Below are 13,020 nucleotides of genomic sequence, written 5' to 3'. Positions count from 1 at the left end.
ACGTTTAAAAAAACAACGCACCCTCAGAGATTTTGTTTGTTCACCTTGAGCTGAGGGGAAGCTGCGTGTGTGGGTGAGGAAGATCTGCTTTCCCCATTTAATTTTCATGCCGCAGCAAAATCACTGCAAGATTCGGACTAGAGGACAGCACTGAAATCAAAAGGGTAAGCAACCAAGAAGGCTCCAGCTGCACATTTCCACCTGATTCCCTTAAACAAAACAGACCTGGGATCCTGATTGCTCACTTCAGCCTGGAATAGCCCCATTCCTCATCCAAAAGCTACTGTGTGCCTGGCTGAGGACAGGCACAATCCATGCAGCGAGCAATCAGAGCTCAACCCTGCACTTTCCGGGGTCAACTTTCCTTGGAAAACTTCTTCCCTGGGTTGCTTTAAAACCTGTAACTGCAAGAAAACATCCCTGACGGGCTGATGGGAACTTCCTGGCTGTGGGAAAACCATCCACCCTCGGCACCCCCATTTCCCAAGAGCCGGCAGCACAGCCTGGCTGGGGGGAAAGGCACGAATCAGAGCTGGGGGCCGAGAGAGGAGAACAAGCATCTGCCAAGGGAGCTGCGTCCAGCCAGGAGCACTCCACACGGGCTTCTCGGACAACAAAGCCCCGGTGCGTGCTCCCACCAGGAGGGAGAAACAACTTCCAACATTTCCCTCATTGCCCAGGGATTCCCAGGGCCATCAAGAGCTACCTCTCTGTGGCACGGCACAGTTCAGCTACCGATGGTGTGCAGGGTCACCCGTAATGAATACAATACAACCCACCAGCCCAGGACTCAGACGGGCATTGAGGGTGGGCAAAAGGAAGAGGGATGAGTGGACGTCAAGGGTGCAGAGAGGATAATGCGTGCTTGGCCAGCTTAAAGCCAGCACCTACAGGGACACCGCTGCCATGGCCTCCCCAGAAGGACACAGTCCCTTCCACTTCCCACCCACCACCAACCTCTCTTGTGTTCCCACCAGACATTTGTAAGGCATTTTTCAGGTCTGTGTCGAACAGAGAACACCTGGGTAAATCTGGGTGCTATCAGGAAACACCCCAGAAGTCACTCTAGGTTGCCAGCGCATCAACATTCAGGGATGGAGCACCAGCCACGTCCGTTGCCTTTGGGCATTCACAAAATCCAAGCCGGCTGGTGAAGCCATTACTCACAGGATTCATTCCCCATTTTGGCCATCGCTCCTCTCAGGAACACAGGGGAAAGCTCTGGATGACAAAGGATGGCAGGAGGGGCTCCAGAAAGAGAAGACCAGTGCAAGAAGGTCCCTGTCACTTAATTGCAAAGAAATAATTCTAGCTCCATGAAATGAGTACTCAAAATGAAAGGCACACAGCAGCATCCGCCATCAAAACTCTTTCAGTGGTAGTTTTACCTGCTGCAGAGCTGCAGGCTGATGACCTTACCGTCACTGTCACAAGGCCCCAGTTCACAGCAGTTACAAACGCCCTTTTGAAAGACTCCATATCGGCTTCTCCTAAGAGGACCTGCTGCTTACTTGCAGTAATAGTAACTCTACTTGTAGCCCCTGTCTATCCAGTCTGTAGCCTACAGCTCGGAAGGGATAGACCAGCCTACACTTATAGCCTGTAGCTACCTCCCCTGGGATCTGTCCAGAAAGCCAAATCATCATTACCTTTAATGGAGAATGGAAATGGGGGCAAGCAGGGAGAAAGAAAAGGTGGAAAAAAGGAACAGCATAAGCACGCAATTAAAGATGAAAGGAACTGAGAAGAAAGGAACCTCCCCTGCTTTCAAGGGGGGACCCCAGCCCCGCCATCCCCCGCTACTCAACCCACCATCTCAGGGAGGAGACGCTGCATGGCAGCCACATCCTCCCCCTCCTCACCACCCTGCAGGCTGCTGCAGGGCCCTTGGGCTGTGGGCAGGGGACATGGGTGAGGTGATGGTGGGCAGCCCCATGGCAAGCATCAGCCCCCACCCATCCTCGTACACCCCACCACCATCCCGCTGCCCTCACCATCACATCCTCATCACTGCCAGTTGGATGCCAGCAGCAATGGTGGCAAGAAGCCCTGTGGCCCACGGCTGCCGTCTAGTAGCACAGCCATGGGATACTGAACTGTGTGAGCCGGCAGCTCCCATGCAGACGGGGGGTTCAGGAACATGGGGGCAGCTGGGGCAGAGGGAGGGGAGAGAGCGGAGAGAGAGGGGAAGGGAGGAAGGGAGGAAGAGGGTGCCCGGGCCTGGGCCGGGGGCTGCTCAGCCTCGGGGCACGCCCCACATCCGCCATGTTGAAGCTCAGCCTGGCCGCAGGCAGAGCCCGCCGCCTTCTCCCATCGGTCTTTGCTGGCATAGGTCGGGAGGGCTGTCAGTCTCCTCCCCTGAGGTGATGCTGCCTCTGATTGGCCCCCCGGTGGTCAGGCTGCTGTGCTGCTGTGCCCACCCTGCACCTGAGGTGCTGGCCTTTGATTGGCCGCCTGGGCTGTCACTGTGCCCTGGTTTGGGCCCACCCTCCCCTGAGGTGATACTTTCTCTCTCATTGGCTGCCGCAGGGGGTCACTCCCCTGCCCCACCACTGCCCGCCCTTCCCTGAGGTGATGGCTCCTCTGATTGGCTGTCTGATTACAGTCAATCACATGCCTTGCCCTGCCTCCTCAAAGGCGATTGGCTGTCCCGTGTCTACTGACTCCCCATAGGCTTCTGGGTGGACGTTGCCAGGCGACCAGCTCCGCCTTTAGGGTTCAGACCCTCCAATGAAACGCTGGGCCCTAAGGAAAGGCTCTGGGTCATAAAAGACAGGCTGGGACCCCAAAAATGATGATTTTGGCCCCAAAACAGGGGCTTTGGGCACTGAAAGCATGGGCTAGGATTTTGATGCCGGGACTAATGCCGACTCGCCCGCTTGGCAGAGCGCGGGTGCCTTTTCGTGCCCCGAGGTGTTTCCGGAGGGGCAGGGTGGGCTAAAGCTTCTCTCCTCCTCCCCTCCGGTGCTGTGGTCTAGCGGGGCAGCTGGGCCTGTGGTGCAAGGACACCCTGGGTCTGGCTGTGCTGTCCTGCAGGCAGCGGCAGAGGCCGGGAATGACGCTGTCTGCTCAGCACGCGCAGGGTCGTCCCCATGGGAAGGACACCACGCGACGGGGCTTTTTGTTTCAGCTTTATGTAAAAAAAAAAAAACTCATTCGAATACGGCCCTTTTCCAGGGGTCCAATTTCACTTCCCCAAGGCTCAGCCGAGCCAGCAGCACAGCCACCGCAGGCTCCATCTTGATTTTCGGTCCTGAGATGTCAGGACGTAGATGGCCTGAGCTGCCAGGAAGCTGATGGAGAATTCGGGGTCTTTCCCCAAGGGCAGGATGGCTGCAACAGAAGGAAGCAAAGCAGCCGTGAACCCCCCCTGCCTGCAGAGACCCCCGGGAGTCCCCTCCAGACCATGCCAGCCCCACCCATCTCTGTCCCTGGCCAGGAGGAGCAGGGGAGACAAACAGACCAGCTGGAAGCTGCTGCTCAGGAATGCCCCGTGTGCCCCTGACATGTTCCCCAGCCCCTGAAGCCTTTTCCTGGAGCAGGGCCAGGCACGGCAGCACCCTGCCCAGCCTCTGTCCCCTGCCCCACCAGCCCCAGCCAGCACAGCACTGCCCCTACTCACCGTTGCAGATATCCCACCGCTCCTCCTTCCTTAGGTTCCTCAGGTGCTGTGCGGCCAGCCCTAGGCACAGAGCTCCCGTCAGACCTCCTGCTCCCCAGCACGCTCCCAGCAGCACGGCCCCTGCGGCTGCCAGCACGGCCGCACACCCTCCTCCCCCTCAGTGGGGCTGACCCCAGGGAAGGACAGTACTCGAGGGCCGTGGGACTGAGCAAGGCTCCCAGCGAGCCCACCTGCGGGGTGGGCCCTCCTCGGGGCAGCCGGGGCTCCGGCAGCCACAGGGCTGCCCCTTACTGCCAGTGCGGCGGCGGGGAATGGGGCCAGGCTGCCAGAAGAGGGACCCCAGGGGCTGTGGCTCACCGATGAACCTGATGGCCGCCTCTCGCAAGCTGGCCTGAGCGTCCTTCAGGTACGGCAGGCTCTGACACACATATTCTTCCACCCTGCTCCGGTCGCGCAGTACCTGGAGAGAGCACAAGGGCACAGGGCTGGTAGAAGCCCTCCCCAGCCACCCGGACCAGTCCCTCCTACCAGTGCCCTCCTTCCCTCCCATCCCGGAGCCCTGTGGGGCTGAGGTTCAGAGAGAGCCGCAGGCACAGGGGCCTGGCTGTGCCGAGACCCCTCTGTCCCACTGCCAGGGCTCACATGTGCCAGGACCTTGTTTAGCACCCTGGGGGCAGGGAGGGGAGAGGGGCCTGGAGAAGAGCCCTTGGGGGCTCCGTGCTTGAGGGCAGGGAAGGAGGATGCAGCTCCAGGCTCTGGGCTGCGGGCTGGAGCAGGGCAGGCCAGGCACAGCCGCACAGCCCTCCCCACGGGCACGTGGGGCAGCCCTGGTCCAGCCCGGCCCTGGGGCCTGGGGGTTGTCCTCACCAAGCACTCTCCAATCAGGTCTGTCTGACTCGTCTTGGCCAGGTAGCTGAGCTTCCTCCATCGCAGGAACTCTGCACAGGCGAGCAGGGTGTCCCCAGAGGCCTGCGGAGAAGCAGAGGTTGGGAGATGGCACCACAGCCCAGGGAAGGAGACCTGGCATCCTCCTCCTCTCGGCCAGGCTCCGAGCCGTTCCCAGCCCCTTATGGGAAGAGGCAGCGGGGCACAGACTCTGAACTGGGCCAGCTCCTTCACCCCCAGGCTCTGGGTGGGCAGAGCCGTGATCCCGGGATGCGAGGCCAGTCCAACGCCGGCTGCATCTCCCTTCCCACCATTCTCCAGGGGGGAATGGAGCAGGGGGGAAGGAGGAAGGCAGTGGTGGGACCAGGGCAGGGAAGAGTGGAGCAGTGAGACCCTGAGGTGACACACATTCCCAGACTCTGACGTCCAGCAGCCCTTGCCCCTTATGCCCAGGCCACCCCCGTGGTGTCAGCACGCCCCTCCCCGCGACACCGGTCACTCATCATTGCACCTTGGCCACGCTCTTGATCTGGTCGTTCATACGGATGAACAGTGGGAGCAGGACCCTCTGTACTGTCTTCTTCATCTTTTTCTTGCTTCTCTCCAGCACAGTCTTCATCACATCTTTGAAGAGGCTGATGGAGACCTCCCGCACCTGGCTGGACTCCTGGTAGGAAGGAGGACAGGGAGACTTCAGCAACAGCCACTCCCTCCCACGGTGAGCAAGGGCGTTAGCGTCGCTGATGGGAGGGGAGATGCTCTGGGGTCGCATACTGAATGCAGGGGCTGTGGGCCAGATCTGCAGCTGCGGCTGAACGGCCCCAGAGCCCTGAAAGGCCATGGGAGAGGAGCGAGGAGGGGGCCCTGCCCGAGTGCGGCCCACAGGGCTGGGTCTTGCAGAGTGCCCATCTCTAGGGCTCAGGCTCCCACGGCAGCCTTACATCATCAAAGAGGGGCAGGAGCTTCTCCGCCAGCTGCAGAGCAATGAGGCTGGCCTCCTCCCTCTTCATGTGAGCCATCATGTTCCCGAGGAATACCAGGGCCTTCATCTTGACATCAGTGTTGGCATCCTGCAGGGTCTCCATGATGTCTGGCAGCAGGACCGCCATTTTTCTTGCCTGTATGAAACACACAGTTTCCTTATTGTGAAGCGGTGAAAGACCACCCTGGCTTTAAAAATGCACTGGTCGCTGAGCACCAGCCTCCCGTCCGGCTTCCCAGCAGGTGGCACAGGAGTCACTGCAGCAGCCTCCTGGCAGGCAGCGGCCACTGATGGGGATGCAGGGAGAGCACGGGGAAGGGAAGGGAGTGCAGGAGAGCAGCGTCCCCTGCTCAGCCACCCCCTTTTCCAACCGGCCTGAAGGGGCAGATGGATTGGTAACCCTCGGTGCCTGGAGGGCTCCCCAGGCACCCACCAGGCCCCTCCATAGCAGGGAGGGTGACTGGAGCCATCACCCCACATCCTGACTCCCAGCCAAGGCCAAGCCACCACATTACCCACTGCCCCAGGCCCCGGCTGCCAACATGGACCCATTTGACTACACCCTGCTCACCGTCTCAGGTGTCTTTGAAAGCGTGATGAGGCCCCTGAGCACCAGCGAGAGCATCACCAGGCTTGGACGCCTCAGGAACCTCTGGGCTTTGTACAGGGCAGCAAACTCCTCTGTTTCAACGTCAGTGCAGACCAGCAGCTAAAATGAAGTCAGCAGTGAGAGACCAGCAGTGCCCGTGGGGCTCCCTCCACCACGCTGGCACAAAGGAGGCACAACATGCGGATGGTGGCAAGTGGACGCTGACCCTAAGGGGCTGTGTCTATATGTGCTGGAGGAGGTGGCCGTTTGGAGGCAGACAGAAGGGGAGGGGGCCGTGCCTGTTTCCCTGGGGAGGCAGACACAGCCCTGAAGGTCACTGAGGCATGGTCACTCACAGCCAAGGGATAGATGCAGGCGTCCTCCACGACACAGCTGAACACCTGGCGCAGCCGCTGGTCCTGGAGCACACTGAGCAGCTCCATCAAGACTCGCCACAAAGCCCAAGGCACAGAGATCATCACCTCCCACATGGCCAGGGCAGCGCTGCAGACCCGGAGCACTTGGTCAGCAGGGCTGCCTCAGCCACTGCACCATACCTGGGCCAGCCTCTCCAGAACCAGGAGGTGCTGCAGCCCTGACCCTGCCCACCCCCCCCACTTGGGGTGCCTGGGGGCCCTGCCCACGCAGGCAGGAGGGGGAAGAGGTCGTGTTACCCATGGGGCAGAGAGGAGCATGGTGGGCCCTGCTCCTCAGGGATGTCCCACAGTTTTCCGTGTATCTGGCAGCCAGAGAGTCTCTGGGCTCCTCTTCCCACAGGGAACAAGCCCTCAAGGCTGTCGGGGCCAGTACCTGTCACATGTTGGAGAGATCTTCAACAGGCTCCTGACCGCTTCCCTGGGGCACCGCTTGGTCAGCAGGAGAAGGAGTGCGACCAGGCTGTGCCGGGCTGGCTCCGTGCAGATGCGTTCCACGTTTATGTGGATGGACCTCATGATCTTTGGCACCTGGAGGGGACACGGGTGAGGAGGGTGCTGCCACTGGAGTGCAGCCATTGCCCAAGCTGCCACTGAAACTGCTGCCCTTCCCATCCCTCTCTGCTGCCCTGAAATGGCTTCAGGTGCCCCGGAGAGCGGGGTTAAGGAAGGAGGGAAGAACAAGGCCTGACAGGGCTCCCGGGCAGGGCAATCCAGCCACAGGGCACTTACATCCATCAGCCAGGAGGGAGGGTCTCTCATGGCCATGTCCAGGACATTGCTGCCCATCTGCCTGTCATAGATGTCATCTGCTGTCAAGGCCTGAATGGCCACCAGGAGAACGTCTGTCATCTGAGAAGGCTGGAGGTATTCTCCAAACACCTAGGGGAGGAAGGAAGGGAGGAAAGAAGACATGTCATGCCGAGCACCCTGATAGTGCTGCTTGGCTGAGCTCTGGCAAGAGATGCCCGGCAGTGCTGTCGGCAGTGCACAGAGGAAAGCTGGAAGCAGAGGCTGCAGTCTCTGCAGGGCAGAGGATGAGAGCAGAGGGTCCTCAGGGTGAGGCAGGAGGGTTGGGGTCATGGGTACCATATGTTGGCTCTACAGAGAGAACCAGGGCTCGCTGGTGGCCAGGAGGGCTGGAGCTGCTGCTGGGACACTGGAGTGCCACCCTCAGCATAGTCCCTGCTCAGGGACAGCAGGAACCCTCTCACCAGGAACAGTGAGGCCATGCCAGTGAGGCCAACCCCACTGATTCTGGGTCCCTTTGCACACACAAGCCTCCTGCCGATGCCATGGTCAAGAGTCCCAGCAAGGGGGGAGCTCATTACCGTGGTTGTGTCGCTGCTGTCGCACGAAGAAAGCAACCAGGTGCTCTCAGAATCCCATCCCAGTTGCAGCTCTGGATGCTCTGGAGTATCCTCTGGCAGGGTGTCACCTAGATGGAGGGGAAACACAGAAGCGTTGGTAGGACACAGCATCTGTGCCAACAAGCTTCCCAAATGGTGAAAAGAGCTTTAAGCTCGGCATGGCTGAGGAGGGAGGCTGCGCTGGGGCTGGCTCCCAGCCCCGAGCAGCCCTGGCATTCAAGCACCACCGTGACCCCTGCCCGTGGCACCCCTGCTGCCAGCATGCCGACGAAACGGGATCCCGGCGTTGAGCCGGTTGCGCTCCCTGGCCCCAACCCTGCCCAGCCCCAGGGGGCTCCTCACTCACCATTCTGCAGTGGCTGGACCGTGGACACCTCGTAGGGCTCCAGCAGAGAGATGCTCTCCTGGGGAGCCCCCACCTCCTCCCAGGCTACCCTGGGGTGGCTGGGGGGTCTCTCTGCCATCTTGTGAGTTGTAGGAAAGTGTGGGGGGGAAGGGGGGGGGCAGCTTAAGGGAAACGCCTCGGCACCGTGGGGCTGCCAGAGGCAGCAGGGCAAGACGTGGGCTGTGCTAGGACTCTCCTCGCCAGCTCCGCGCTCCTGCCCTGTCCCGTCGCTGTCTTGTCAGACACTGCAGGGCTGCAGCCACGCTGGCTATATATGGTGCCATGGGGTGTCACAGAGGGGTGTCACAAAGGGCCCCACTGTGACCCGCCGCCCGGGCTGGGAGGGGCAGGCCGTCCACTGCAGGGGGTAGGGAGCCAGCTCACCATTGGCCCATGGGTCCTCTTGGGGTGCCCCCAGGCCCCCATCTGCCCTTATGTCCCCTCAGGACCCTCCTGTACCCTCTGCCTCATCCCAGAGCCCTGTGTTCACATGCCCCAGCATGGCCCCAGGACCTCCCTGGGAGACCCCTGCTTCTCCCCCTCCATGTAGCGCTCTCTTCACATCTCTACAGTTTCTGGCATCTCACCGTTATGTCCTTTCCCCCACTCTGAAAATCTCTTTCAGTTCCAGAAAGCAAAAGATGTTTACGCCTGGTCCTCTCCTCCGATCCCTCTTTGGGGATACAATTGTGCATGGGACTCTTACAGTGGGTATCGCTTAGCAGATGCTGTCAGAATAGGAAACCCAAAAGAAATATTCTCTCTTTTCTGCACTGCCTTAACATCCTTAATCAATGCCCTCACCTACAGCCCAAGAGACAGAGAACTGGAGGAGTCATTCAGAAAAGTCTTCTCTAAACACAGGGATCTCACTGGGATCCCAACCAAGCCCGCCTGATTTGAACAGCTTCTAAGCTGCTCCTTGGTTGTGCATTCAGACATTTCTCGAGATTTCTAAGGTGGGCAGTGGAGAGGATAGGCATTTTTTGATGGTGTCTGCCATCTCATTGCTTATGGAAGCTCTCATTCCTTTTTGGCTTCATCAGCCCTGGCTTGAAGTACAACTTGCCGCTTTAGAAAGTGAGAAACTGTTGGAGATGGCAAACCATGAAAGGAGAATACTGGTTGTCCTGGGGTGAAATTGGTGAGACCATAAAGGGAAACTGTACCAGACAAAAGATCGGAACGTAGAGTATCAGGACAAAAGGGGAAAAGAGGGACAGAAGGTGCAGCTGAAAATGAGCCAGGGACAACTGGGGGTCCCAGTCCAGCAGCCCTGTACCTGCTCCGTGCAGCCTGCAGCAGGACAAGAAACCTGTTGCCCTGCCTGTACCGCCTGTGTGTGACTGGCTGCTGTAGTCAGGCGGACCTGCAGTGCTCCCCAACGTCAGCGAAGGGGCACCTGGTGTGCTGGTTCTGGCTGGGACAGAGTTCGTTTTCTTCACAGTAGCTAGCATGGGGCTGTGTTTTGGATTTGTGCTGGAAACAGTGTTGGTAACACAGGGATGTTTTCGTTCTTGCTGAGCAGTGCTTGCACAGCGTCAAGGCCTTTTCTGCTTCTCACACCGCCTCACCAGCGAGTAGGCTGGGGGTGCACAAGAAGCTGGCAGGGGACACAGCTGGGACAGCTGACCCCAACTGACCAAAGGGATATCCCATACCATATGACATCACACTTAGCAATAAAAGCTGGGGAAAGAAGAAAGAAAAGGGGGTATGTTTGGAGTGATGGCATTTGCCTTCCCAGGTAACCATTATGCGTGATGAAGCCCTGCTTTCCTGGGGATGGCTGCACACCTGCCTGCCCACGGGAAGTAGTGAATGAATGTTTTGTTTTGCTTGCGTGCACAGCTTTGGCTTTACCCATTAAACTGCCTTTAGCTCAACCCACGAGTTTTCTCACTTTTACCATGCTGATTCTCTCCCCCATCCCCCTGGGGGGGAGTGAGTGAGTGGCTGTGTGGGGCTTAGTTGCTGGCTGGGGTTCAACCACGACACCTGGAGAGGACAGAGGAGGGATCGAACCTCACCAACCAAGGGTTTTGTTGGTCTGCAATAACTCTGATTCTTCAATGATTCAGACATTAATACTGGAGCAGAAAAGGATGGTCCCACTCATTTGCGCTTTCTCTTATCTTGTAGCTATTAAAAATGCCCGAGAGAGAGTAAATGTGTTCATTAGAAGAAACAGGTCACATGACTATTTCCTTGTTTCACATCTCTCTGTTTTCAAAAACACTTCAAACCACACTGAGGCTGTAAAGGGAAGGCCTGGACCCAACCTGTTTGTGCTGACTGGCTAAGATTCCCCCTGTGTCCAGAGCAGATGGGAACGGGCTGTGTCTCCCAGAGCGGTGCTTGTGCCAAGCCCCTGCCCCCCTTTTACTTGCCGAGTAAAAGGCAATCCATTTCAGGGGCGTCAATGCACTTTCCATTTAGAGAACGCACGGAGCAGCCCTGCTTGTGGCTGGCAGACGGACAGGAGCTTGTTCACACACAGCAACTCAATCAGTTGCCACTGCCGGAGAGACCCACGGGTCACAAAGTGCCCCACCATTGTAAGGGGATCGCTTTTAAGGGAAGTCCAGCCTGACTAAAAATGAGTCTTTTGGGCATAAAAACGAGGCTTTGGACCCTACAAGGAGGGGGTTGGACCCTAAAAAGAGGGGTAACAACCTAACCCTGACAGGAGTAACAGCCCCTCCTGCTGCTGCCAAAGGGAGGAGAAAGTCCCTCGCCCATCTCATGCCCCACCTTACACAAGCAAAAGCCCGCGGACCGCAAGGAGGGCTCCAAGCCCAAGTCAGCCACATGGCGCATGCGCGCAGCTCCCTAAGGATATACATTTCACAGCTTCCTCAGCTGGAAGCCTCCACAGCGCAGGTCATCTCTCAGCAATTCGAGGGGAAGAGAGGCCTCCAAGGAGCGGGGAGAAGAGGCCTGGGTTTTGTTCGAGCAGAAGACACTCCTGAGAAGAGCGATTCCTGCCCTCCGGTCCTGGCCCTTGCATTAACCTCACTATATTGCGCTGCAGATTTCTGGCTGCAGATGGACCACAGCACAACTCCTCCTGCAGCCTTTCGCTCTTCCAGTGAGCAGCTTGAGCAGCGCTTGGCCATCCCCATGGCATGCTGGGAGCTGCAGTCTGTCGCCCCACGGCTTCGCTCCCTGGAATTGTCAGTCTCTACGAGTACTAAGACGACAGCTCCTCATTACATGTCCTGAGTGCAGCTTCCACCGACTGTCCCCTGCTACACACCAACAGCAACAGCACTGTCCTCTCCCCTGCCCATCTCCACGCTCGGCAGGAGCTGTTCACACAGCCCTGGCAGCCGGCCGTGCTGCCTGAAAATTCCTGCTGTGCTGCTCAAGGCCATGAGAACTGTCACGCTACGGCTGTACCCACATCACTGTTCCTCATGCTGAGGGACACTGCCCATTTCTGTGTATTCCCACCTGCCTACAGCCAGCTGTTGCCTTCTGTAGCATTTTGGAAAAGCACCCTTTTTTTTTCTGAATGCCTGCTGTGACCGCACTACAGGACGGGCCCAGAGTCCATGGCTGGTAAAGTCCATAGTGATGCAGAATTGTGTAGGGATGAAAAATACCCAGTAACAACAATTTCTGCTCTGAACTGGGGCTTAGTCCCTGTGCAAGTACAGCACCGATCCAGATACGAAACTGAGGGTGTCAGTTAACCCCAGGTGCCACACACACTGTACCTTCTTCCATCGCCTCCTCTCGATGAACGGTTTTCCAGCCTCTTCCATCTCATCCCAGCTCAGATACCTGCTCTGTGGCTCAGGGCTGACTGGGGGCTGGCGACCCTCGGGGCAGCAGCAGGAACCGCTCTGACCCTGGCTGTGGGGTTGTCCCTGGGGCTGAGCACTTGGGCCCAGGACTGGTGAACTGGGCCATGGCGGGGCCCGTGGGCAGTGAGGTCTCCAGGGCTCCCCCCGGCCCATCCACACTGGGAGATACATAGTCCAGGGCCTGCAACTGCCCTGAACCCCCACACTCCAGACCGAGAGGCAGCCAATAAGAGAGTGACCCCATGCTGAGTGACCCCTCAGGCTGCCAATAAGAGAGAGTATCACCTCAGGGAAGGGCGGGCCCCAAACCAGGGCAGAGTGGCAGCCCATATGGCAATCAGAGGTCACATGTCAGGTGAAGGGCGGGCACACTCCAGGGCAGCATGACCATCTGGGGGCCAATCAGAGGCAGCATCACCTCAGGGGAGGGTGTGGCCAAATGAGGGAAGAGTCACAGACCAGGCGGCCAATCGGAGGTCATCACCTCAGGTGCAGGGCAGGCACAGCAGCACAGCAGCCTGACCACCTGGGGGCCAATCAGAGGCAGCATCACCTCAGGGGAGGAGACTGACAGCCCTCCCGACCTATGCCGGCAAAGACCGATGGGAGAAGGTGGCGGGCTCTGTCGGCAGCCAGGCTGAGCTTCAACATGGCGGATGTGGGGCCTGCCCCGAGGCTGAGCAGCCCCCGGCCCAGGCCCGGGGACCCTCTTCCTGCCTTCCACCCCTCCCCCCTCTGTCCTCTCTCCCCCCCCCCCCCCCCCCCCAGCCACCCCCATGTTCCTGAACCCCCCATCTGCATGGGAGCTGCCAGCTCCCACAGAGTCAGTATCCTGTGGCCGTGCCACTAGACGGCAGCCATGGGCCACAGGGCTTGTCGCCGCCATTGCCGCTAGCCTCTAACTGGCAGTGATGAGGACGGGATCGTGAGGGCAGTGGGAT

The 13,020-nt window shown here is 58.9% G+C and overlaps 1 long non-coding RNA gene across 1 annotated transcript; it reads right to left on the bottom strand.

The window, feature by feature from the left end:
- Window positions 1-3,985: 3,985 nt before the first annotated feature.
- LOC142403949 (uncharacterized) lies at window positions 3,986-5,073 on the bottom strand. Its single transcript, XR_012773704.1, has 3 exons — window positions 5,019-5,073; window positions 4,490-4,591; window positions 3,986-4,082 (listed from the first exon to the last, which is right to left on the bottom strand). It is a non-coding gene; the product is annotated as an uncharacterized LOC142403949 (long non-coding RNA).
- Window positions 5,074-13,020: the final 7,947 nt, after the last annotated feature.

The sequence above is a fragment of the Mycteria americana genome, unplaced genomic scaffold, assembly GCF_035582795.1.
Source record: "Mycteria americana isolate JAX WOST 10 ecotype Jacksonville Zoo and Gardens unplaced genomic scaffold, USCA_MyAme_1.0 Scaffold_46, whole genome shotgun sequence".
Taxonomy (NCBI): domain Eukaryota; kingdom Metazoa; phylum Chordata; class Aves; order Ciconiiformes; family Ciconiidae; genus Mycteria; species Mycteria americana.
This window is presented reverse-complemented; position numbering and strand designations above follow the sequence as displayed.